The following is a 26240-nucleotide window of genomic DNA, read 5'->3' as shown; positions in this document are numbered from 1 at the left end:
TTTTTTTCCCCCCTCTGTCACTCAGACTGGAATGCAGTGGCGTGATCTCAGTTCAATGCAACCTCCTCCTTCCAGGTTTAAGGAATTCTTGTGCCTCAGCCTCCGGAGTAGCTGGGATTGCAGGCATGTGCCACCATGCTTGGCTGATTTTTGTATTTGTAGTAGAGATGGAGTTTCACCCTGTTGCTCAGGCTGATCTTGAACCCCTGGGCTCAAGCAGTCTGCCCACGTTGGCCTCCAAAAGAACTGAGATTACAGGTGTGAGCCACCACACCAAGCCTACCTTTTTTTAAAATTAAAAACAAAGACATAAATATGCACATTTGCATAGACCTACCCAGGGTCAGGATCATTGAATAGGTGACAGGAATTTCTCAGCACCATTATGATATCATAGCTCCACCGCTGTACCTGCAGTCTGTTGTTGACTGAGACGTTGTTAGCACATGACTCTATTCAGTGTGGTGGACTTTCAAATGCAAGCATGTTTTTTTGCTTGAACTGTGTCACAATATAGTGATGTTTATGGTTCGATTCATTCTGTGGAGAAAAGAGAAGCAACTTTATATTTATTGAGTAATGTGTTTCAGATACTATGCTAATGTTTTTGTATTTGATTTCAGTAGCTCTTCACAGGCATCAACCCAGTCCTATACAATATATGTCGTTTCCTCCAGTTAATAGATGTAGAAACCAAGATGTAACTTTTTTATGAAGTATATTTACAATACAAGATTATAGTCCCTGTGATCTTTTGGGTTTTGATATTTGATATAAAGAACCAAACTTAAAGCATTTGCCCTATTAAATGCTGTGATCTGTCAAGGAGAGTGATATCAAAATGTGACTGCGGGTAAACTGATAGATCACCAAGGGGAGCTAGCGTTTATTTAGAGTCTGCTCTAAATCAGGCATGGAATTTAATCTGTTACTTATATGTCTTGTTTTAATACAAATAACAACAGCAAGAGTTAATATACATGATGAAACTGAGGCTCAGGGAAGTAGATGACTAATCCCAAATGTAGACCCAGGCTTTTAAAGCTCATGGTCGTTCTACTTTAAGTTCTGATTATATATTTATATGATAGATGACAAGCATTTATTCTTTGGTTATTTATTCAGTCAGTGTTTACTGAATGTCCATTTTGTGCTAGGCGTTGTACTTGATGCTTGGAATACAAAGATTATTAAGATGGAGACTCTATCCTTGAAAAGCTTATTGGCTAGAAAGAAACAAATATAAATACTTTAAAACAGTGTAATATTCTAATTATTGTTAGAGGAGAAATTCATTGTTTTCATAAGAAGACTAAGCTAAATTCTGGTTGGGAATACTGCAGACATTTACCTGAGAAAGTGAAGGATAAGTAGTAGTCACCAGGTGACAAACAGGGAAGGGCAGTTCACAGATAAGGCTAGCAAGTCACAGAGGTATGGAACAGTAAGTTTTGTGTGGCAACTACACATAATTGTGTAGGGCTGGAATATGTGGTGCACAGGAGCTGTGGGGAGAGGGGTGCAGGAGGAGTGAGGGCATGTTTCCTCCACAAGGAGCTGAGACAGTGCCATCGAAGAGTTACATGTAAAGGTATGATGTGTTTATACTTGAATTTAGAGAAATTAATTAGATGACAGTTGTGAAGGCTGGATTGGCAGATGGTGAGCCCAGAGGCAGAGACTAATTAAGATACTGGTATGTTATAAATTATAAGCCCTTTAAATATCAGGAAAGATTCACTAAAAGAAGCATCTTTTGTGACAGCCAATCTACCTTCTTTGAAGTGATCTTTTCTTTGCTACAGCTTGTCTTACCTGAAGGAGTACAGAGAACTGTATGAGAAGTGCTCACATGGACAAATGCAGAAGCCACTGCTAGATACTCTTGAATGTTCATTTAATCCTCAGCATGTCAAATAAACATCTGTCCCTTTTAAAGAAGAAAACAGTGGCTCACACAATTAGATAACTTGCTTCAGATTGTACAGTTTACACAAAGGAGACAAACTTTGAACTGAGGTCTGACTGTAAGTATATATTAGTATCTTTTCCACTACAGCACTCTTAGCTTACACTAAATAGCTGCTCTGCTATAAATTGAAAGGAAGCAGCTGTACATAGCATGGGGTGAAGAAATGGTTCTATGCACCATATTGGTTTACTGGGGCTGCCATAATAAAATACTGCAGTCTTGTTGAGTCCCCTGTCCCGGGCTTGCAGATGGCTGCCTTCTCGCCATGTCCTCACGTGCTCTTCTATCTGTGTACTCACATTTCTGGTGTCTCTTTTTGTATCCAAATTTTCTTTTCTTTGAAGGACACCAGTCAGATTGGATTAGAACCCACTCTAAAGGCCTCATTTCAATTTAAATCAGCTCTTTAAAGGCATTGTCTCCAAATATGGTCACAGTCTGAGGTACTGGATTTAGGGTTTCAATATATGAGTTTGAAAAGGCAGGGTACACAATTCAGCACATAAAATGCACATACTCTAACACCAGTTTAAGCACAACACTGCATGTTTCAGAATTAGGAACCTGTTATGAACCAGTTAGGATAGCAGATTTTCAGATCATCCCCGGCATCAAATAGTAGATATTAATGAGGAAATCATCACGGCCATCATCTTAGTATTTCCTGAGTGCTTGGCATTGTTTCATCTACTTTACATAAATTGTCTCCCCTCTCTGCATCCCCTTCTATATTGCTAAATTCAAGTTTAAAAATGTCATTCCCGTTCCTTATTCAAACTCACAAGGCCAAGCAGCAGCGCAAAGAAATCACCTTGGTGCCAAAACATTCTATTTTGTATTCTCTCCATTGCCTTTCAGCTCTCCTTTTGTCATGGTTTTGATTACAGTTGCTGGGACTAATTCCTGTTTATATTTCACATATACAGTATTCAAAAATCTAATACTTTGTGACGCTTTAAAATCTCTTAGGAATTATGCTTCAATATGAACTAGAAGTTTTGCCTTATCAAATTTGTACAACCTTAAGCAAATAGAGAATTTAATTTATATTAAATATACATATTAAAGTTGTAGGCTTAGACTAGTAAAATTAAGAAATTTGTTTTTCCAGTTTTACATTAGATCCTTTCAGTGAATAGCATTTACTGCCACTGCTGTCCAGGAGCACCCAGTTTTCATATGCACTGGTAGGCAGTGCCATGTAGCACTTGATGTCTAATCAAATGTGTCTTGATTTTGACAATTCAGGTTCCGTAAGATTCATTTCATACATAAATAGTTCTCTCAATTCAGAATTTGAAACTATGTGCTATGCTACAGTTATAGTTCAGTATTAATGAGGAATTCTTCCCTTGGCCTCCTTTTAGAGTACAAAGCTGTTCTGCAAATGTTCTTTGACATTTTGTGTGGTAGGAGAGAGCACAGAGCAGAGGTACAAGCTGCTCAGTCCCATTTGGCAGCCACTAGACATGGAGCTGTGGACCCTTAACCCATGGCCGGTCCAGATTGAGATGTGCTGGAAGTAAAACTCACACCACATTCCAGAGATTTCCTATGAAAAAAGAATATTAAAAAAATTATTAAAATTAATTTCATCTATTTCTTTTTACTTTTTTTACATGTGGCTACTGGGAAGCTCTCTATTACAATGTCTTCTCGTAGGCAGCACTGAGTTAAATGATTCTGGTTGTGTCTGTCTCTGGCATATACTCATTTAGGGGCAAGCAAGACAGTCCACAAGCTGCAGAGAGAGAACTGGAAAGCAGCACCTCCTATTCCTACTTTTTAAATGCCTATTTTAATGTTTTATATGTTATTTAAAATATAACTGAGTAATATTACAGTATGCATAAGCACATTACAGTTACGAGTTCAAAAACATTTTTATTTATGCCGATATATTATCAGAAACGGAGACCGGTGCCACAGTGGTTAAGAGTCTGACAGACCTATGGTCAGACGCCAACTTTAACATTTACTGGCTCTGTGATTTGGGGTGAGTTATTTAACCTTTCGAAGCCTCCGTAGCCTCCGTTTATAAAATGTGTAACTGTTTCTACTTGTGAGAAAAGTGTGAAAAGCTTCTTGTTTAGAGGGCCAGCCTGAAGGCTGAAAGAGACAGAGAAGCATGCAGTCTTTGTAAACTGTGTGCAGGGAAGTCTGCTGTCCACTCCGTTGTCTCTGCTTGAGGACTGGATGAGATGGCTTGCATAGGGAGGTGGCACAGTGTGAGCCCGAGTTCCTGCCATCCTTCTACAGCTCTAAATTCCCTCTGCTTGCTGTTTCACACAAGAGTCGACTAGGAAGAGCAGATTCTGGGAAACCTGCAAGGACTGTGCGAGCAAATATTTTATAGTGAGAGAGGAAACTTGCAAAGGGATTCTTCCCCTGTGGATGGTCAGTGTCAGTATTTCCTGTACACCGAGAGTCGGGAAGGTCAACAGCCATATCCCACCTGAAAACAAAATTGAATAAGACAGCAAGGTAGCCTGGCTGCCTTTGAGGAGGATCTGTTGTGTGGAAGGGATTCTTTCCATAGTGACTTTTAAACTCCTGAGGTCCTCATTATTATGACACTGTTATATTACAGAAACAAGTTTCTCTTTGGAAGTTTTACAAGTTAGGAATTTTTTCTCCCAATTTTCAAATACCTTGTATTCAAATCAGAGTACAAATGAGAATTCCTGTAAAAAATGCAGTGTAGTTCCACTACATTTCCCCATTGGTTTTTGTAATGACCTTGATAATGCTAACATTACAGTATAAAACAAGAGCATTGTTTGTATAACTTCACACATTTAATGAATAACAAGATTTTGACACAATTACTATGAAGAGAAATATAGACTATTCTTTACAATATGGGAATTATTCTAATACACATTGGCTCAAAAAGAGTTGTTGATTACTTCCTGCGGATACACAGCTTCTGAATAGCTAGTGTAGTGAATCAAAACGCATGGGTGATAATGGCCTCAGCCCTGAGAGCCCTTCCTCTGCCCCGACATGGTTTGAATCTTCACAGATACCATTTCTGACTCCTGGAAACCCCTTGTAAATGTCTTTATTTTATTCTATACTAAGTGGAATTAGTTTACATTTGATGTCTTATTTACAATCCTAATAATAACCATAATATTTATTTTTCGTCTGTGTTTCTGGGTAAGTATAAATTCTCCAAAGAACTATGTGGCTCCTGTAGTGATGATCATTAACTAAATAAAACACAAAGCGTCTTGAAAAGTGCTAATAAAAACTGAGCATTATAAACTGTCAACAAAAATACTTCTAACACAGTACTATTAGACATCAACCAAAACCAAGAGATATCAACCCTAATTACCCCCTAAACCTGTAAATACTTAATTCTCAGGTAAGAAAAAAACAAAGAGTAGAGACAGTGGTGAAAAAGTGAAACTACAACCCTGTAAAGAAGAAAAAATTCGTTGGTGATGCCTGTTGAAGCGCAGTAAGGCAGACTTTATCAGGACTACTGCAATAGATACATGGACCGCTGCAGTGGGACTGTGCAGTGGGGAAGACAGACCAGGCTCCACTCTGCATCTCGCATGGACAAGTGGGAATTCATAGCCAAGAATACAGGCTGGGGTCAGGAGACAGAAAATTCCTGAGAGGAAATATCAGTGGTAGGGGGGATTTTGGCTGAACCGACCTAACAGGATTCTTGCCGGAGGCAGTCCAGATTGGTCAGACATCTCCTCCCCTGGGGAGGATAAGGAACCCGATCAGATATTGGGGCGATCAGATATCATGGGTGGTGTGTTCTTGCTAAACTGACTCAGCAAGCTTCTTTTTTAAAACTGGATTTTACAAGGAGCTGCACAGATGGGCCTAGGAGAAGGATCAGGAGGCTGACTAAAGTTTAGCCAAGCAGAGAATCTTTGTCAGCTCTGACAGGGAAAAGGGAAGGAACATCCCAAGACTGAGTGTTAGTATGTGTAAGTATTGCTACTTATTATGGTTATTATATATTGACCATCTGCTGTAGTGTATCAGACACACACACACACACACACACACACAACCACCCTCTGATCTTAATTTTAACCTTAAAAGGTGGATATTATCCTCAATTTATTATTGAGAAAACTGAGACTCAAGAGTTTAAGTAGCCTGAGTGACACACTTAATGACATTATTGATTTCAGAGTCCATTTTCATTCCATTATACTAGTGAGTAGTACGCATATCATCGACGTCTCACAATATGATTTCAGATGTTACATGGGCAGACTTCTTAAAAATTTTTCATGATTAGATTATAAAGTTATTGAAAGAGTGTGGTTAGCATATCCAACCCATGATTTTATGATTATTGCTATAATTCAGTGATGGCAAGTTTATTTAAAGTAAAAGAAAATTAACATGGAGAGTTAATATGAAGTCACAAACAGGATAGGTGTGTATGTAGATGGCAAGTATACTGCATATCCTGAGAGTTGTCCCTGAATGGCTGGGGTTTGGTGACTGCTACACTGAGCATTTGTGTCACCAGTCAGTGGACAACCTGAAACACTGCTCATACTGACAGTTTGATTAGATGAGTCCGAGAAGCAAGACTGAGCTTCTCACTAAGTTACAGTGTCCTACCAAATTTAATGCCTTGATCATATTGAAAATAAGTTTTGTATCTTCATCAGGAATATTTCTTTAGAATTAAACTAATAAAAAGGAAAATGTTTCTCAAGATTCATTTACTTAACAAAGTTTGGAGGAATGTAATATCTATTGCGTACTTACCAAGTGTAAGTTACTATGTATCCAGGTGCTGTCATACATATTGTGTCATTTTATTCCTAAGAACTTCTGTAGGATTGTCATTCCTTAATTTTACAAAAGGAGTTGACATTCACAGAATTTGAGCTTGACCAAAGTCACGAAGCTAATTAATATCAATTAGTCCTCATACTCTGTTCTCTTTGAGACCAAGCTTACGTTCTTTTGCCTAACTCAAAAGCAACTAGTAAGGGGGAAAAAAAATAGGTTCCTATAAATGTAGAGAAGATCACCACGTGGAATCTTCATGCATGATCTCCACAAGTGTATGGCAACACGGTAGCAGGGCAAAGGCATGCTAGCGGCGATAAATCAATTGCCACTGTCATTTACTCTTTAATGTTCTTGAGAACACATGAGATTTATCACTGAGGAATTGTAGAATAATGGTAGTAAATGAAAACAAAGTCCACCGGGGAGATGTACTACATCATTTGGATTTAGCGCTGCCATCTGCTTAATAGCATTGAGAAGACTACAGCAGTACTTATGATCAACCATTCATAGCAATGACAGATGCTGCGAAGAGTGAACATACCAGGGAAACAGGTTCATTACTAAAATGTAGATTATGTGACAGGGTTTCTAAAAAGCACTAGTGTTGATGATCAAACCTCCAATTTTAAATCTGCACTATAGAATTTTAAGTCTGTAAGATAAAGACCTACTCAAAAGTCTTCCCATGTTTTATTCCTCATGTTTCATACATTCTTAAAATGTATTTATTGATTTTTTAAAAGAGTTTTTTTCTACAAATCTTGCATATATAGTCTCTTTTTAGTGGAGGAGAATAATAACTTTTGTGTAATTTCTGACTTTTAAAATGAGGTAGCGTGATTGTTAGAAAAAACATAGACAGTGGCTATAAATGCACAAAAGCTTGGATTTGAACGTGAGCTCTACTACTTTCTTAGCTCTGTGACGTTGACTAGGTTGCTTCTTTGAGTCTTTTCTCATCTGTAAAATGATAACTATTTGACTTACCACATTGTAATTAAGTGAGATAGCAGATGTAGTATACATAATAGTTCAATAAATTTGCTATAGTAGCATGTAGTAGCTGCTTACCGTTGTAAGCATTTTGTAGCCTTTTTAACTACTTTTATTTTATTTTACTTTATGTTATTTTTTGGAGACAGAGTCTTACTCTGTCACCCAGACTAGAATACAGTGGCACCATCTTTGCTTACTGCAACCTCCACCTCCCAGGTTCAAGCAATTCTCCTGCCTCAGCCTCCCAAGTAGCTGGGACTACAGGAGTGCTCCACCACGCCCAGCTAATTTTTGTGTTTATAGTAGAGACAGGGTTTCATCATGTTGGCAAGGCTGGTCTCAAACTCTTGACCTCAAGTGATCTGCCTGCCTCAGCCTCCCAAAGTTCTGGGATTACAGGCGTGAGCCACCACACGCAGCCAGTAGCTACTATTATTATTATTATACCATTTTATGGATGAGTAAATTGTGGCACAGAGACAGTGGAACTTCCCTGAACTCATGGAGAGTGAGTGCTGGAGCTGGCATGTGAACCCAGGCAATCTAAGCACTCTGCTATACTACGTCTGTATGTAACTGTTGTTATTATGAGTTTAAGTATTATATCCAGAAAATATTGTAGTCTTTTCTGAGAATGTCTCCAGTCAATAAAATCCCAACAAATGATCTAAATAAAATTATGCATGCCATTTTTATACCTTATTTGTACAATAAAAAGTTGTTAAAGGCTCATTTAATTTAAATTGTTTAGAGTCCTAAACTGTGTCAGAAGCACAGACTTGAGGACAGAGCTCGAAGTTACTTGTTGCAGGTTGACTTGTAATGGAGAATGTCGGTGCCTGAATTCTCCAGAATCCATTCATACGTCATTGTTAGACTCACAACTTTAGAAACTGAAATAATACTCAGACGTGGTGTGGATCATATTTTTTGCTTGTATTTGTCATCATGAAGGGATATGTTCCTTTTGGAAGGTAACTTATGAGTGTGCATCGAGAACCTTAAAAATATTTGTGACTTATGACCCAATATTTTTACAATAAGTGCCTGAACTTACAGTATAGCAGTGAGTGTCTGACAGTATGAATATATTTAAGAACTCTTTAATTGAAAAGAGTAAGCAATTTCTGGAAGAGTTCTGAGAAAGAGGGGGGTAGGGGATAAATTCAGTTTCTCACTTAACTTGTTGAGTAGACAGTGATGTAGTTAATTTAAGTGGCAATGAGATTTAGGAAAAAGTTAATAAGTTCATTTGGGATGTGTTGAATTTAGGTTGTCCACAGAATTGTAACAAGTACATCAAATAATTGATATAGAAATAGTTTACATACTAATAAGTCATTATATCAATGGTAACTATATTTCTCTCCCAGTTTTTCTTTGTAATTACAAAATATATTATTATGGTTAGATTTTTACCGCAATTTTAGTATGTAACTGAGTTGTAGTTTTATTTTTTGTATTCTCTTTCATTGGTGTCCTAAAGTGTGTGTACCCAGCGTTTTGACATGGTTAATCTCCCAGAAATTAGAGTAAGATAGTCAATTCCAAAGTGTATTAAACAAGATAGGGTGGAAATATTATATGATTAGGAGTCAGGCAGACCTGACCTTTCCACTTAGCAGCTGTGTGTGTGATCTTTCACTAACCCTCAATTTCCCCATCTACAAAACAGAGTGAGAGAATATACTTAAACGGTTTAGTATAGAACCTGGCACATGGCACTCGGAGTTTGTGATTGTGTTTTATTTTATGTGTCTGTCACTGCTGGGCATTTTGCTGCTGCTCAGTAAGTAGTACTGACTATGGGGAGATGATCATTGGCACCTTCGTTATCACCAGGTGATAGATTGCTTCCAGCTCACCTCATATCTGCTCATTTTCTGTGCAGAGTATCACAAACCTAACTTGGAGCACACTGCAAGTGTAAAGGCATAAATGCTTTGCTTTTTTGTTGGTTGTTTCTTACTCTGATGCTTTTTTGTTCAGTGTTCTATAAAGGACCAAAAAGTAGACATACACATTAGAAAGTAGGAAAATAATCATTAAAACATCCATGTATTTCCTTTATCTGCCATTTATAAGGATTGCTGTACCACGTGAAAATGAATTTATGTTGTTTGTAAGTTTATAAAATAGAAATATTTAATCCAATTGCAACCTTTTTGAAATGATTTATAGAAGGTATTGGATATAGTCTTAGACATTGCTAAATTTTAGAGACTTTGGAAATAAAAAATACATATAGGTATATAGCTCAGTAAGACGTCTTACATAGAGGAAAAAACCCTATGCATATTGTCTTAGCCAAAGTAATATAATTAAAACAGCGTCTCAATTAAGGCTGCATAAAGATGTAGTAAATTAAAGTGTGACCATGGGCAAGTTATTTAACCTGTGCTCTAGAGTAAACTGGGGATGACAATAATAGTACTGACCTCCTAGGGTTGTAAATGTAAAGTTAAGCAAAATGGAAAGCATGTCATATATGGGAAGCATGTCACACATTGTAAAGGCTATCAATAGCTATCATTAAAGTTCCACAATTCTTTATCTAAAACTATCGAAGCTAAATATGTCTTACATTCCACTTTTTGGAATTTTGGGGAAACAATACGGGATACATACACATACCATATGTTAGTACAGCTCCAGTGGAGCCCTGTGTGTGCTGCTCCAGGATAATGATTGCCCCTTGGATTCTTTGAAGTTTATGATCAGGGAACCTGATTACAAAGGAGTGTAAAGCGTATGTGGCAAGTTGAAAAAGAAGGGGGTTGCTTAAGGGAAGTGTGTGGCATTCAGCCTTGGCAGTTTCTAACCCCACCAAATATAGCAATATTGCTAGTGCTAGCAAGTTATTTTTAAATAGGATGGATTAAATAATTGATACAAGACTGTTTCTTCTATTAGAAGTCATCACTTTAGCAAGGCCTTTTTTTTTTTAATTGAGACAGGCTGGTATACAGTGGCATGATCTCCACTCACTGCAACCTCCACCTCTTAGGCTGAAGCTATTCTCCATCCTCAGCCTCCTGAGTAGCTGGACCACAGGCAAGAGACGGTGCCACTTTACTCTTTGATGTTCATACTCAGCTCATTTTCGTACTTTTTTAGAAACGGGGTTTTGCCATGTTCCCCAAGCTGGTCTTGAACTTTTGAGTGCAAAGCGATCTGTCCACCTCAGCCTCCCAAACTGCTGGGATTACAGGTGTGAGCCACCACACCCGCTAGCAAGGCCCTTCCTGACTTGGCCCCAGTTCCTTCATCTCAGGTCACTCACTCATGTAATGTAACCTGATACTGAGTTTCTTGGTTATGGCTCATTTATACTTGTCCCAATTACCTATTAAAATGTAAAGTCTAACTTGTGAAAGTACATTGTCATCAAAATCTTCATGGCTCCTTATTTAATCTGACATATACCTTTTGAAGATATTGTGACTTTTAGAATTTTCTAAAACGGTGCAAATAGGACAATTTGCCTCTTTGTATTTTAGTTCTTTGCCAGATTACTTGCAACAGAGCTACCAGTTTCTTGGATCAGTAGTTATATCATCCAACAACCGTTGGTGATTCTCCTCACCTCACATCCCGTTCTTTAAGGCTTCTATGTTTCCACAGTGTGCTATGCTTGCTCTGTCCTCCAGCAGAACCTGCCGGACTGTTGAGAATCCATCTCCTTTTCATAAAGAGTCCCGCAGCAGCAGGGACCCTTTTGTACTCATGTTTCTATCACCAACACCTAATGCAGTACTGATCAGAAAGGTGATCTATGTGTGTTTTTCAGCTGAGTTGATAACATGTAAGTCTGCACCTGTTGTAAACATTTCTTTATTAGAAACACAGTAAGAAATCTGGTACCATTGTAAGTCTAATGTGAAGATTGATGTAGTCTTCAACTCAGGCTACAGAGAAGAGTCACCTATGCAGCCTTAAAAAAAAAAGGGTGCCAAGAAAATCACCTGTTAGTTTTTAATCTGAGTCTTGGTGTAGCACAGCTATCTATAAATTCTTTAAACTCTACAGATAATTCTGATAAGCAGCCAAAGGTTGAGAACTACTCTTCTTGAGTAATAAGTACTATATAAATTAGATAGTATGTGTAAAGCACTTTGCACAGTGCCTACCAGAGAGTTGCTAAGGAAAATTGTTTCCGCCAAAAATAAATTATTGGCCTTTTTATAACGTCTTCCATTCATTCATTCCGCAGACAGCTATTGAGACCTGCGATGGGCCAAACTGTTCAAAAATACCTTATTCCAAAGGGAAATTTGAAGTTTTCTGTTCAGAATTTGAAATTATGAATTCAAATAAAAGAAAATGGTAACTTTAAGAATGATAGAATACATAAGACACACTTCTAACAGAAGGCTTTTGCAGATCTTAAATCATCTTCTCAATGAAGCCTAACGTGCCCAATATGCTTAAAACTGTCACTCTTCAAATTTAAGCTCTGCGAGGGCAGGAATCTTCATCCTTTTTTGTTCATCAGCACTTCTTAAGCACCTCAGATAGTGAGTTGTTGTTTAGTGGGTATATTCTAAACTGTCGTCAGTAATAGATGACCATTCTACCAGGCAAACCAGAAGGAGGTTTTTGTGCAGAAGAGCACAAAAAAACATGCAGTGGTCCTGTTGACTTGGTGTGCGCTGGTAGTGACCAGTTTTTCAGTGAGGCTGCAGCCTGCTATGCCTAGGAAGGTAGGTGGAAAGATCCTTAGAGAACATTTTGTGATGGACCTTAATACCAGGCTCAGGAGTTCCACAGATTTTTGTTTGTTTGTTTTGGTTTTTATCAGTGAAGGTGCTCCCCATGCCCGTAACCCGCACACTGGTCCGAGTGAAGGTCACCTTGCTTGTGGAGCACCCGGAGCCTGGCTGCTGCTTGCCCACCTCCACTCCAGTCCTGAGCTATCATGTCTCCCTACTGCAGCCCATGTGATTGTTTCCATATAATTACATGCTCTCATAATACCCAGCAGTTTTCCATCATAACTGCAATTTTATATTGAAGTGATTATTTGATCAATGTCTGTCTGCTTTTTTAAATCTATTCACTGTCACCTCCCCCAGTGCCTGCCACAGTGCTGGAACATATGTAGTGCTCAATAAATATTTATTGAATAAAATGTGGAGAGGTAGAATTTTACTTTACATCAGTAATTTTAAAATAAAGTAGGTATTCTTATCACAGTTTCTTATCTGATTAAAGTACTGTAAGTATCATAGTTTAAATGCTTTTAATGCCGCATATTTGAAGAGTGAGCCTGTATAATTTGATATGCAGATTGATGTAAGTTAGTGTGCCACCAGATTCCCCAGGAACACTAAAAACCATTTGCTGCCCTAACATGGCGTCAAAGGAAGATGCTAAAAATCCCATAAATGAAAAGGGATAATTATTTCACATGTGTAAATATTGCAGATCACAATCAGTATTTTCCTAAAGAGTAATGGATATGGCTTTGAAATCTAAATATCAAATATGTTTATCAGAAATCTCCTCAAAAAGATACCTTAGTATACCAGATGGAAGGATTGGCTGCAAAACCAAATGCAAGATTAACAAATAATCCAGAGAAATACTGTAACCTGGCTCATAACATGTTGATGGACCATTTCTAATGGTATGGGAAGAGCCAAGGAATCCAATACCGAAAGATTCCTTGCCTTGACTCCCAGTGTAGTTGGACTTGGGGAATCAAAAACAGAAATACAAAAAAAAATAGGCTTAAGGAACCCAACCTTGATCTTGGTCTTTCACCAAAGTTGTTGTATATTTTTTGAACTTCTAAGCACATATTTCATTTGCGTGAACTTCTAAGCACATATTTCACAGGCTGAGCCTTCCCAGCCTCCCTGTCACTTGGTAGCCAATCTCTGACCCCTTTTCTACTCTCCAGGCATTCCCCGGAACCTCAGTCTGTGGTAACAGTTCTTCTTCTTACACGTCCCCAGTATTTCAACCTGGTTTCTCGATGTTAGGTTCCATGGAAATTCTGATAAGTAGTTTCAATACTTCATGCAAAGAATTGTCATTAAAATTACTCGTGATGTCTAGTGACAGTATCTATAATTGATAGTATTTTGCAAGTCATCCTTTGCCAGAAAAAAATAAGTGATAAGGATCTGTTCCCTTGTGTCTCTTCGTAAGAAATCTTAGTTTTCTTGTTAGTGTTTCTGAGAAATTAATTGAAGTTTGAAATTAACTAACAAGCTACAGTAAAAATACTGAAGCTTGAGTCAAAAGACATGTCCGAATTTGAATCCTGACTGTCATTTATTGTGTGACCTCGAGTGAGCCACACAGTAAACCTTATGCTTAACTAATAAAGTGAGTAGGCAAATTAATGTTCACCTTCCTGAAAGTCAAATAAAATTATGAAGTGCAGAGTACTGAGCAAACAAAAGGAAACTGTTAGTTGTTGGTATTTTTTTAGGGTTGTGTCACCTAAGTTCCTTACTTTTTTTATTTTTATTTTTTACTCTTGAAATATAGAATTTGATTTAGAAACTGTTTAAAGTGAAAAAAAAACCTTGTCAAGAAAGACCAAGTGGAAAATGGGTTCCCAATAAAATGGAATTTCAGGGCAACAAAAGTCTAAAAGGCCACAAAAGAGAAACAACACCACCGTCGTTTGAACCATGGCTAGTTACTCGCTTTTTCTGGCATTGTTGATCACTGAATCTGGGTTTCCTCTGAACTCCACACAGCACGCACTACACAATTTTATCATAGAACACTTGCTTTCTACACCATTGTTGATCACTGAATCTGGGTTTCCTCTGAACTCCACACAGCACGCACTACACAATTTTATCATAGAACACTTGCTTTCTACACACATTTTCTGGCATTGTTGATCACTGAATCTGGATTTCCTCTGAACTCCACACAGCACGAACTACACAACAATTTTATCATACAACACTTGCTTTCTACACACATTTTAGGACGAGCTACCACCAGAAACTAATCAATACAAATACATCAGGGGCTGAACAATCTCAGTAGTGGGTGAGACACATTTTCCAGAATCCTGCAAATGAGGGAGAGTTAAGGAATGAAATATTTTAAATATTAGTAATTAATTTAGACACGATATTATATTTTCTGCAAAAGAAAATTAACATTTAGCCACACACCAATACATTTTATCTCCAAAGAAACTAGTGCACTGGCAGAGTATTCAGATTACGGTGGAGAGCCCTTGGACAGCAGATACCAAAAATACCCTAGCCTTGCAGATCCCAAGGTAACGATGGCTTTCACTGATCACTCCCTTTGCCAGAGGTCCAGAAAGAATTGCAGCATGGTCACCTGCCTGCTTCACTTCCAGCTCTAAGCAGCAAACTTCAAGGAGCCAAAGAGGAGTCCCCAGTGAGCCAGGGGAGCAGAGAAGAGAAACGTGATCAATATAAACCTAAAAGACAGTAAAATGGGATACAATCCCCATTCACATCCCAGAGATGTGGGCAAGTCCCCAAAAGTAGTTGTTAGATTGAAAATCTGGGCACACCTCACTTCCCCAAAACCATAATACATAGAAATTTTGGGGATAACTGGAAAAACAGAGAAATGCTTAATGAAAACCAAGCTCTTCAACTCGAACATCTCAGAGCTGAAACACATCCTCTATTATCCAGGAAACAATGCCTCTTGCTTTTTAGCAAGGACACAGTTGAGCAATGACACCAAATGACTTTACAGGACAACTTTTTAAATATTCATTTTAGACCAAAGCCTAGGCCTATGAGGCTTCAAGCAGCCCTATAAGACCTGTGACAGCAGGTTCCAAAGGTTCCAAGGTCTGGCCCTTCCTTCCCAAACACAGTGTCAAACACAGTATCTCCTGTCATGTTATATTTTATATTTTGAAACACAGAAATATATTTTAAATACTCTTAAGGCATTTATTTATTACAGCATTCTCTGATTTCACATTAGCTTAAAATTCAATTGAGCCTTTCCATTTCTCTACTGAGGTCGCCGCCTCAGCATATTACACAACACCTTCTCCAGTACTCAGTGTGACCCGCATCCGCACAGTGAGCCCCACGGTCAGCCTCTTTGTGTCCCAGGTGAACCAACTAGACGTTAGTACTGCTCTGCTACAAAGTAAAAGCTCCTAATTCAAACTTATTGGAAAAGGAGTGAAATATCTGCAAAGTTCACTCTAAGAAGAGGCACTTTTTGCTTATGAAAAGAAACCAGCGAGTCCTCTAAGGATAATAAAAGGGAGTATTTTACAGTTAAGCACATGATTTGAAGTGAAGAATTCAGATGTTGCTCTGCTGGTCCAGGCTGTTAATACTCTTCTTGCTCCTCCTGTGGGCCTCCTTCATCAGATACCACAAAGCCTTCATCTGTGGCATACGGAATGTCTGCAGTCCTCTGCAATACAGGGTCGTTTTCCCCCTCGTTCTCCTGGCAAATCAATTCAATGTTCCATAGCTTTCCAAAGTAGAAATCCCTCCCTTTCTCCAAGTCTTCAACAGTAATTTTCAATACGTTGACTGCTGCATCAACTCAGCTGCCTGTCGTCCCCGTTGCGCACACCGGGGTTCTTTCACACCACGCCAGGGCCAGCCTTAGGAGCTGCAGCAGTTCAGTGTGTTGAGATGGGCCTCTGGGGAGCTGCACTGCTAGAACTGAGAGGTTTCTTGGGTTTATTCAGAGCTGGAGCAATGAGAGAGGGAGCCACTGCAATTTCTTGACCTTGTCTGGCAGCCACAGGATCATAGTCTTTTTCCACCGTAGTTTGCATCAAAAAACTTCTTGAACCGCTAAACAAATTCAAAATTTTCCTGAAACTTTCCTTTTACTAATTTGTCCACAGGAATTATTTTGTCAACACCCATCCTCTTAAAACCTACTTGTAGTATTTTGAAGTTCTGGATGCATCCATGTTCTAGCTTAGCTTAGAATTTCACTTTCTTCAAGGCAGTGGAGCCAGGGAACAGCATGTCCATAAACTAACACTAGGCAGCCCCTGAGCACAACTCTTCAACTGCAGAGACTAATTGATCCAGACCAGTATGTGATGTCGCCTTAGGTTATCACTGGTCACTGACGTTGAGTACACGTTCGCCGCCATCTTTGACTCTCGACAGAACCCTGTCCACTGCCCGCACCCAGCTCCGGTTCCCAGTTCCTTACTTTTTAGGCAACAATGAGTGTTTGCTGAATAGATTGTATGACCACAAAAGTAAGGACTCTGAGGAAAATTACTCATTTAAAAAGGACTTCTGCTTTAATATCATTAACAACAACTGCCCTTCATATGTGTATATAACACATTATTTCATTTAAACTTTACAACAGTCTTATGAAAGATTTTTTTTAACTTTTACAGATGAGAAATTGAATGAATTTTAAGCTGACAGAGAGTAAATGCTGAAGCCTAATTTCTGATACGTGTTTGTTTGGCTTCAAAGCCTGGTTAACTCTTCTATGGCATCTTCTAAAATGATTGCAGTAAGATGGAGAAACCTGCTTGAAAATGAAAACCTGAGTCTATAAAAGTAAATATGGCATTGCACAGACCTCGCACACGGACGTCAGCACATGCTCTGTGAGCTGCACGCCCGGGCACTGCTGAGGCTTCCCGGAACGGTGGACTTGGGTGTGCTGGAGGAGGAAAGAGGCACAGTGGGAACTGAGGCAGTTCTCATAAGGCAAACATTATTCTCCTTGTCTCCTTTTTCTTGGAATCTAATAAAAATTCATAATTTTTTTTCAATTCTGTAGAACCATCTGCAACCTTTTAAGCAACTTTGTCCTAGGAAGAGTAGCAGGACATTGCTGTTTCTGTTAAAATACGAAAATAAGGTTAGCTATCTGTGTATCAGAAAAATACAGGGATACTCACACACCTTATTTCCAAATGCATTGCTCTATCTTTTAGGGCTGGGTTAAACTATGAATTAATCATAAATTCAATCAAATTAGATGTTTTATTTTTCTCTGATGCAAGGATCTAATCAGCTCCAAGCTCATGTGACAGCTTTCTGTAGTTTCTAAGAATCCAGTCTGCTTCTGCCCTTCTCTTCCACACTCCTTCACCCTGGCTTCTATCCCAAGGCTCTTCTCATTCACAGTGGCTATTATACTAACAGCTGCCAAGTTGAGGTTCAGTCAGGAAGCAGGGGGAAGAGTGGAAAGCCATGCCTCCTAGGTGCGTTGGTCTTCTGTTAGGAAATTTCCTAGAAGCTTCACTCCATACATTTTGCTTCTATCTCATTGACTGCTTCATCTGCAAAAGGACTGATATGTTATCACTAGTGCCCAATCCCTAGCATTATAAGGGATCTGTTGGTAAGAAAGAAGGTGAAGATGCATGTTAAACAGGCAACAACAATAAATGCCTCTTGGTTCTTCTAACATATAAATTAGGGATTTTTCTTTTAGATTTTTTCCTTTTACTGAGATATAATGTACATACAGCAAAGAGCATAAATTTTTATTTATCTGAAAAGAAATAGTTCAGTGCAAGTTAACATATGTATACACCCACGTAACCATGAGGAGAACTTTTCCAGCACCCCCAAAGTTTCTCTGGCTTTTTCTCTTAGATGTTGATTATCAGTTATCTTACCTCTCGTCATCTCCTTTTGATTCTGAATTATGTGAATTTTTTTGAAAGTACCCAAACATATCTCATATTATTCTGAGAATGTACTGATTGACAGTTAAATTAGATGGTAGTGAAAAGCAGGTGGTGTTGAAAAAAATCTACACTTGGCTTTCAGAGTAACTAGACTTCTATCCTGATTTCATGCATTTCTAGCCATGTGACTTAGAGAGTGTCTAAACTTTATGGCTCTGATTAGCTGCTTTTTATTACTAACCCAGAATGAATGCTGTTGTTCTGCTTAGAATGATTTTTTTCTTCATCTTTGTCTGGCTTTTCTCTTAGTTGTCAGTTGAGGCATTTCTTCTTTCAGGAATCTTCCCATGTCCCCCAAAACTGGTTCAGGTGTCCCACCTCCGTGTTCCTGCAGAACTCTGGGTTTCTCGGTATCATCGTGTTCCATTTCCCTGTTGACACTTGTCTCACTTGTGCACTAGACTCAACATGGTTTATCACAAAGGCCGAATCTTGTTTGCTGCTGCATTCCAAGGCCCAGCACATAGTGGGTGCTCTGTAAATATCTGCTGAACAGATGTTGAATGAAAAAGATGGTCTCTGAACCTCCTAAATTCATATTAAGACTATTTCACAAAACACAGTAGACGTGGTGAGAGCTTGTTTTCTTAAATGGCAGAAAAGTGTTGTTTTTAAACCTAAATTTATGAAATAGACATAACAGCTTTATTGCAACTTTATTTTAAAGATGAAAGATAAATTTTGTTAAATACATGGCTTATAATAGGTATTTCGTAAGTGATATCTATTGTTAGTGTGATGTTAAATTTTATTTGCATGTCTTTGTGTCTCGTGTGACTGTGAACTCATTGTCTCCACATGGCCATCACCTAGCGTCAGATAGTAGTAGTTGCAATAGGTCCATCTCTAAATCAGTCTTGCCAGAAACTTCCAGGGCACACGCTTCCTTGTTGCTTGCTCTGAGTAATCTATCTTCCTGAGTCTTCTTACACAGAAGGTGGTACTCAAGCTTTGTGGAGAATAAAATAAGAGAAAAAGGATTCTGAGTGTCTCATGAGAGATTAAGGTTAAACACAAAGCAAGAACTTTCTGGCAGACCTGTTTGAGGGTATTACTGTGACAGGTTATTCAGGTTTCATCCCTAGAAGTCTTTGAAAGTGGAGAGATAATCATTTCTCTCAGATGATTAAGACAGTTTAGCCTGAAGGCCAGTAGATGGACCACATGACCTCTGAAGGTCGGTTTCTTCCCTTTGATTCAGCCAAGTACCAGTAAGTTCCTGCACTTTGTAGTGGAGATAAAGTTTAGAAGTATTTCACAGTAGAAAAGGGAAAGGAGCAGCTGTAAAAGACAAAGTTCGTGTCTCCAATTCTCTGGCAAACCTGTGTTAGCATTTGAAATCCTTTTATTTGACAGAGTCATTGTTATATCTGAGTTTTTGCAAACTTAATTACAATAGGGTTAAGGATAATAGTCACCATTTATTTTGTACTGACTAAATGGCAGGCCAGTGACTAGTGTTTTGTGTAGGTGAACTCATTTAATTATTACTCATTCATTATCAGCCTGGCTGTAAGACAGCTACAGCAGACACTTGTTGAGCAGAAAGTATAAGCCAGATTCCTTCATTCATTCATTCCTTCTATCAATGTCTTTATTGAGCACCTTTTATGTCTGAAACACTTTAGAAGCTGGAACTCAAAAGATTTAGCTGCCTGTCCAATCTTACCCTGCTTCTAAGTGGAAGAAAAGGATTCAAAACTCAGAGAGCCTTTAATCCATTCTCTGGGCTCTTAATCATTACTGCATGCGAGGTCTCCCTAATAATAATGGACTTTCTTCATAAAATGCTTTCATATACAATCGTAGTTGATCCTATAGCAGCCAGTGAAATAGCTAGAATGTGAGATGGAGAGGCATTGGATTGAGGTGCAAAGAAATACTGAAGTTATCGATTGGGACATCTAGACTACTGTAGGACTGTTGGAACCCACGTTCTATGTCTGAGCTTGAATACTTCACCTGATAGGAAAGCAAATGCTCTAACCCCAGTGTACTCAGTAACTCCTGTCAGGCTTCTGACTATTTCATGGCAGCAGACTCCACCCAGATAGTAACTTCTGGAAGATTACGGAAAAGGCCAAGACAATGGGCAGAAACACCTCCGGAGGGGAAACATTCTGCTGCTGGACCCTGTTAGTGGATGGTTTATGATGGGAGCGAAGAGATGAGAGACAAGCCACCAGCATTTACAGCGACATGCCTGGGGACAGGGAGGGAGTAAGGAATGTCTGGTAGGAAGGCTAGAAAACCTCCTGGGAGAGAACCTGGAACAAGTAATTGCCTGTGGAGTCCCACCTGAGCTTTATGGAGCATCAATGCCTGTGCTTTCCTGAGGAAGGAGCCCTTGGGTCTGGAATTCCTGTGGTGGTCTGGGTTTCAGCAGACTGACTCCCTGCGGATTATCTGGGTAGTGTAATATTGCTAATTTTGATAACATAAAACCTTGGTGTCAGAGAAATTAAGAAGGGCATTGTTGTATTTATACAGACCTTTGTTCTAATCCTGGCTTCACCACTTAACCAGCTATGTGATTTTAAGTAAGTTTCTTAATTTACCAAACCTGCTTTTTTTTCTGTTTTGTGAAATCGGGTAATATCTACCCGCAATGAGTTACAAAGTTTAATATATGTATGTATGTATGTATGTATGTATGTATACAGATGTGTTGCTTAACAATAGGGATACATTCTGAGAAATGCATCCTTAGGTAATTTCATCATTGGGGGAACATCATAAAGTGGCTTACTACCCAGATGGGATAGCCTAATGCACACCTAGGCTGAATGATACAGCCTCTTGCTTCTAGGCTACAGACCGGGACAGCATGTCATTGCACTGAATACTGTGGGCAGTGGCAACGGTGCTCAGTATCTGTGTATCTAAACCTGTCTAAACGTAGAAAAGATACAGTAAAAATATGGTATACAAAAAGATGGTACACCTGTATAAGGCACTTACCATGACTGGAGCTTGAAGGACTGGAAGTTGCCATGGGTGAGTCAGTGAGTGGGTGGTGAGTGACTGGGAAGGCCTGGGACATTGCTGGGCGCTATTGTAGACTTCATAGACATTGTATGCATAGGCTACACTGCATGTATTAAAAAGCGTTTCTCGGCTGGGTGCGGTGGCTCACGCCTGTAATCCCAGCACTTTGGGAGGCCAAGGCGGGCGGGCGGATTGCCTGAGGTCAGGAGTTCAAGACCAGTCTGGCCAACATGGTGAAACCCCATCTCTACTAAAAATACAAAAAAATTTGCCAAGTGTGGTGGCGTGTACCTGTACTTTCAGCTATTCAGGAGGCTGAGGTAGGGGAATTGCTTGAACTGGGGAGGTGGAGGTTGCGGTGAGCCAAGATCGTGACACTGCACTCCAGCCTGGGCAACAGAGCGAGACTCCATCCCAAAAAAAAAAAAAAAAAAAGTATTTTTCTTCCATAATAAATTAACAGCTTACTATACTAACTTTTTTACTTTATAAACTTTATTTTTTTAACTTTTTAGCTCTTTTGTAACACTTAGCTTAAAACATAAACATATTGTACAACTGTGCAAAAATATATCCTTATTTCATAAGCTTTTTCTGTTTTTAAACTAATTTTTTTTAACTTTTTAAACATTTTTGTTAAAAACTAAGACAGACACACACTACACAGTGTCGGGATCATCTACATCCTTGTCTTCCACCTCCACATCTTGTGCCTCTGGAAGATCTTTAGGGACAGTAACATGCATGAAGCTGTCATCTCCTAGGATAAGAGTACCTTCTTCTGGTTACCTCCTGAAGGACCTGCCCGCGGCTGTTTTACAGATCAAGTAGAGATAGCTAGAACAGCCTCAGGCAGGTCCTTCAGGAGGTAACCAGAAGTTATATTTTTTTCTTTTAATAAGTAGAAGGAATATACTCTAAAGTAACGATAAAAAGTGTAATATGGTAAATAGAAAACCACTGGCATAGTCCTTTAATTTTATTTTCAAGTATGATGCACTGTACATAATTGTATGTGCTAGACTTTTATATGACTGGCAGCACAATAGATTTGTTTACACCACTGTCACCAACACAAGTAATACATTGCATTATGATGCTACCACGGCTACAGCGATAGAAATATTTCAGCTCCATTATAATCTGAAGGGACTGTCCTGATATATATGGTCTGGCATTGACTGAAACATCATTACGCGGTGCTTGTTTGTTTATGGATACACATGGGCACACACTTCTCTACAAAACCCAATGCCAAAGTGTGAAAGAGTTGTCTCAACTGGCTGTCTTCACTTGATCTTCTTTCACTTTCTCTGAACTTGATCTTTTGATCCCCACCCTGCTACTGAAACAACTCTGTTCAGATCCTCAGTGACCTCCTCTGAGCACCTTTGCCACACTTGATGAGGGATCCGTCCTTCCTTCTGAAGAGTCTTAGGCCCTCACCATCTCGGAGCCTCTGGGCTCCTCTCTCTCTGGCTGGGTGTTCTCCATCTCTTGCTAGACCCTCCTCCTCTTGCCCTCTGCATTCTGGAGTCAAGGGGACTCACTCCTTTGACCTCTTCTTCATTCGCTCTCTTCTCAGTGGTCTCACTGTCTCATGGTTCTAACAACCAAGAGCAATGATGATGACTCCCAGATTTGTGTCTGCAGGTCAGACGTGTCTTCTGATCCCTGGATTCTCTTTCCAGCAGCCTCCTCTCCAGAGGGGGGTCTCTCAAACCTAACGTGTCCCAAATCGAATTCCTGATCTCTCCATGCCCTGAAAGCTGTTGCTGCTATCCTCTTCCCTTTCTTTGTAAATGACAATTCTGGTTTTTTCTTGGAACCAAGAAAAATTTCCCATTTCACTCAACCAGGATTTTAAAAACACACATATAAGAAGTGAAAGCCTCTCAGTGGCCTGCATGACCCTACATGGTCCACCTGCCTTCTTACTGATTCTGTGGCCCACTCCGTTGTCCTCTCTGCTCCATGTGCACTGCCTTCCTTTCTAGCCCTCAGCTGTACCAAGAATGTGTCCCCTGAAGGACTTTGACATTTGATAGTCCCTCTGCCCACAGTACTGTGCCCCCAGATAATACCTGCATATCTCCTCCAATTCCTTCAAATCTCAGCTCAGAGGATAGATACCTTATTAGAGAGAGTTCTCTGACTACACCATAAAATAACAATCTTAGTTCAGTTCTTCCAATCTCTTAGCTGCTCTTCTTACTCTGAGTCGCACATCTGATCATGTGACATATTATTTATACATATATATAAATTGTTTGTTGCCTGTCTTTCCCACTAAAGACAGCTTCATGAAAGTAATGCATTTGTGTTGTTTCTTAAATGTTTTAAATAACTTGAATCCATGCATGAATGAATCGATGCATGCATGATATGATTGTCTCGTGTTATTTGATTTCGTGCATGGCTACTGCTGAAGTTGGTAAGTGGCAGAACCAGGACTTGGCCTGGTCTCACTAGAGCAGTTGCTGTCTCTCCTGCACAGTGAGGTGTTCATGCCCTCACCTCCCACTGGGTGGTATAGAGACACCTGACAACAAGGCTTTAGTGCTGTGCACCCCAGTTTGCATACAAATGCAAGGGTAAAATGGATAACTTTCTTTTAGAGCAATGGCAAGACTTAATAAGTCAGGTGAGTCTACTTTCCTTGTAGAACGTATAGAAATATAAGCTCATTTTAATGCCACAATAAGGTTCAGATTTTAATAGTCTCTGTTTTACGAAATAGCGTCTCTGTTTTACGAAATACTATTAAATATTTAAATAAAACCAGTTTCATTGTTTTTTAAATTGCTAATTTATAAGAGGAAAGGATCTGTTTTCTCAGCTATCATTTTAAAATTCTGTTTTGTCCTTGGGGAATAAATTTTCAGTTATGATTTTTTTAGAGATTTTATTTTTACCACAGTCCTAGATTCACAGCAAAATTGAGAGGAAGGCAAGATTTCCCATAGACATCCTGCCTCTACACTTGCACAACCTCCCCATTATCCACATCTGCCACCAAAGTGGTATGTTTGTTACAATCAGTGAACCTACACTGACACATGATCATCACCCAAAGTCCTTAGTTGACATGAGGGTTCACTGTTGGTGTTGTAGATTCTCTGGGTTAACACAAATGTATGATGTCATGTGTCCACCATTAGAGTATCACACAGAGTACTTTCACTGCCCTGGACATCCTCTGTGCTCTGCCCAGTCATTCCTCCCTCCCCTCAACCCCTGTCAGTTGCTGACTCAGTTACATGTGTATGCACTTGATATCAACCCATTTCTTAAAATAGGACTCTATTGTAAACTGGGGTTTTTTGTTAACTCTTAATTAAATGGGGAGCAGGAATGATTCCTCAAATTATTTTAAGTCCTACTTCCCACTGTTTTTCCCAAATCACATTTTATAGCTTGAGAAACGTGGTGAAATTATTTTTTAAGTTTGCCCTTGTTTTCCCTCCCCTGTCAGCACTGTGATGGATGTTCTCCTGAGCAGTGAAACGTCTAACAGTCAGGTTCACAATATCAACTCTGAAAGCTCTATAAGTTAGAAAGCCAGACCTTCAATTTTTGTAGGCTGATAGGATTGCTGAACCTTTCTCTTAGAGAGGGATTCTCTGATTAAACTATAAATTTGGTTTGGCATTTTCAATGGAAAATTATTTAAATATTCCAATTACTGGCAAGTGAATGTGATTTTTAATTCCTAAAGAAAATTATTTATTTGAAACTTAAGTTAGTTTCTCTTTTCTTACATGGTTGGCATTAGTAGATAAAACATGCTAGTTAGGGAACTGAAGCTATTCCCATGTTAAAACTGTTTGTAAGGATTTGAGGGTGATCTCTATATTTGCATTGCTGATGTGACATCCTAGTTTCTCTGACTTTTTGCTGTCTGCCCCAGAAGATGGAGCTTTGTAGTCATGGTATTATGTGAGATCTGAGACTAAGCATTTGTGACATCGGGCTCTGTCCTCTGGCTAACTAGTTAGTGAATACTTCCTCCCTCATTACTGCTGGACAAGGAGACAGTTTTCCAAATAAAAGAATCATTCTTCAGGCAAGCGTAATGCTCACTCTGCCGGCCTCCTAAAATTTACTGAAGCCATGTGTCTTAGGACAGTGGTTCTGAAAGTTTTTGATCTCACAATCCCTGTATACTTCATACTCTTAAAAACTAGTGAAGTACATTGGTGTGGTGTGGGGAAAAAAATTACTGAGAGCCACAACATGCCTTAGTGTATGTGGTTTATATATATTAATATTTATTACATTAGAAATTAAAACAGAAACATTTAAAAATATGTATCAATCATTAAATGTGACAACCCATTGCTTGTAAATATAATCTATTTTTATGAAAAATCTCTATTTCCTTAAAAAAATGGTACAAATTGTGGCTTCTCATTTATGCTTCTGCATTCCTTCTGATGTGATACGTTGTTGTGATTGAAGTAGTTGGAACAACAGATATGTAACTAGAAAGGGGAAAGTAGCCTTTTCAAATAATAGTCGATATTCCTCTTTGATAGTACATCAAAACTTGGCAGGTGGTAGGGTTTGTTTGTTTGTTTGTTTGTTTGCTTGTTTGTTTGTTTTTGAGACGGAGTCTCGCTCATTGCCCAGGCTGGAGTGCAATGGCGCGACCTCGGCTCACCACAACCTCTGCCTCCTGGGTTCAAGTGATGCTCTTTCCTCAGCCTCCTGAGTAGCTGGGATTACAGGCGTGCACCACCATGCCTGGCTAATTTTGTATTTTTAGTAGAGATGGGGCTTCACCACGTTAGCCACACTGGTCTCCAACTCCCAACC

At 39.1% G+C, this 26240-nt stretch overlaps 1 protein-coding gene and 1 pseudogene across 1 annotated transcript in view; one reads left to right on the top strand and one right to left on the bottom strand.

The window, feature by feature from the left end:
• Nucleotides 1-26240, top strand: part of KHDRBS3 (KH domain containing, RNA binding, signal transduction associated 3) — a 199861-nt gene that overhangs the window by 153622 nt on the left and 19999 nt on the right. The gene's annotated exons all lie outside the window — the stretch shown is intronic.
• On the bottom strand, nt 15938-16862 carry LOC105509039 (annotated as a pseudogene).

This window comes from Colobus angolensis, unplaced genomic scaffold (assembly GCF_000951035.1).
Source record: "Colobus angolensis palliatus isolate OR3802 unplaced genomic scaffold, Cang.pa_1.0 Scaffold17, whole genome shotgun sequence".
NCBI lineage: Eukaryota > Metazoa > Chordata > Mammalia > Primates > Cercopithecidae > Colobus > Colobus angolensis.
Note: the sequence above shows the minus strand (reverse complement) of the source record. Positions and strands in the feature narration are given on the sequence as shown.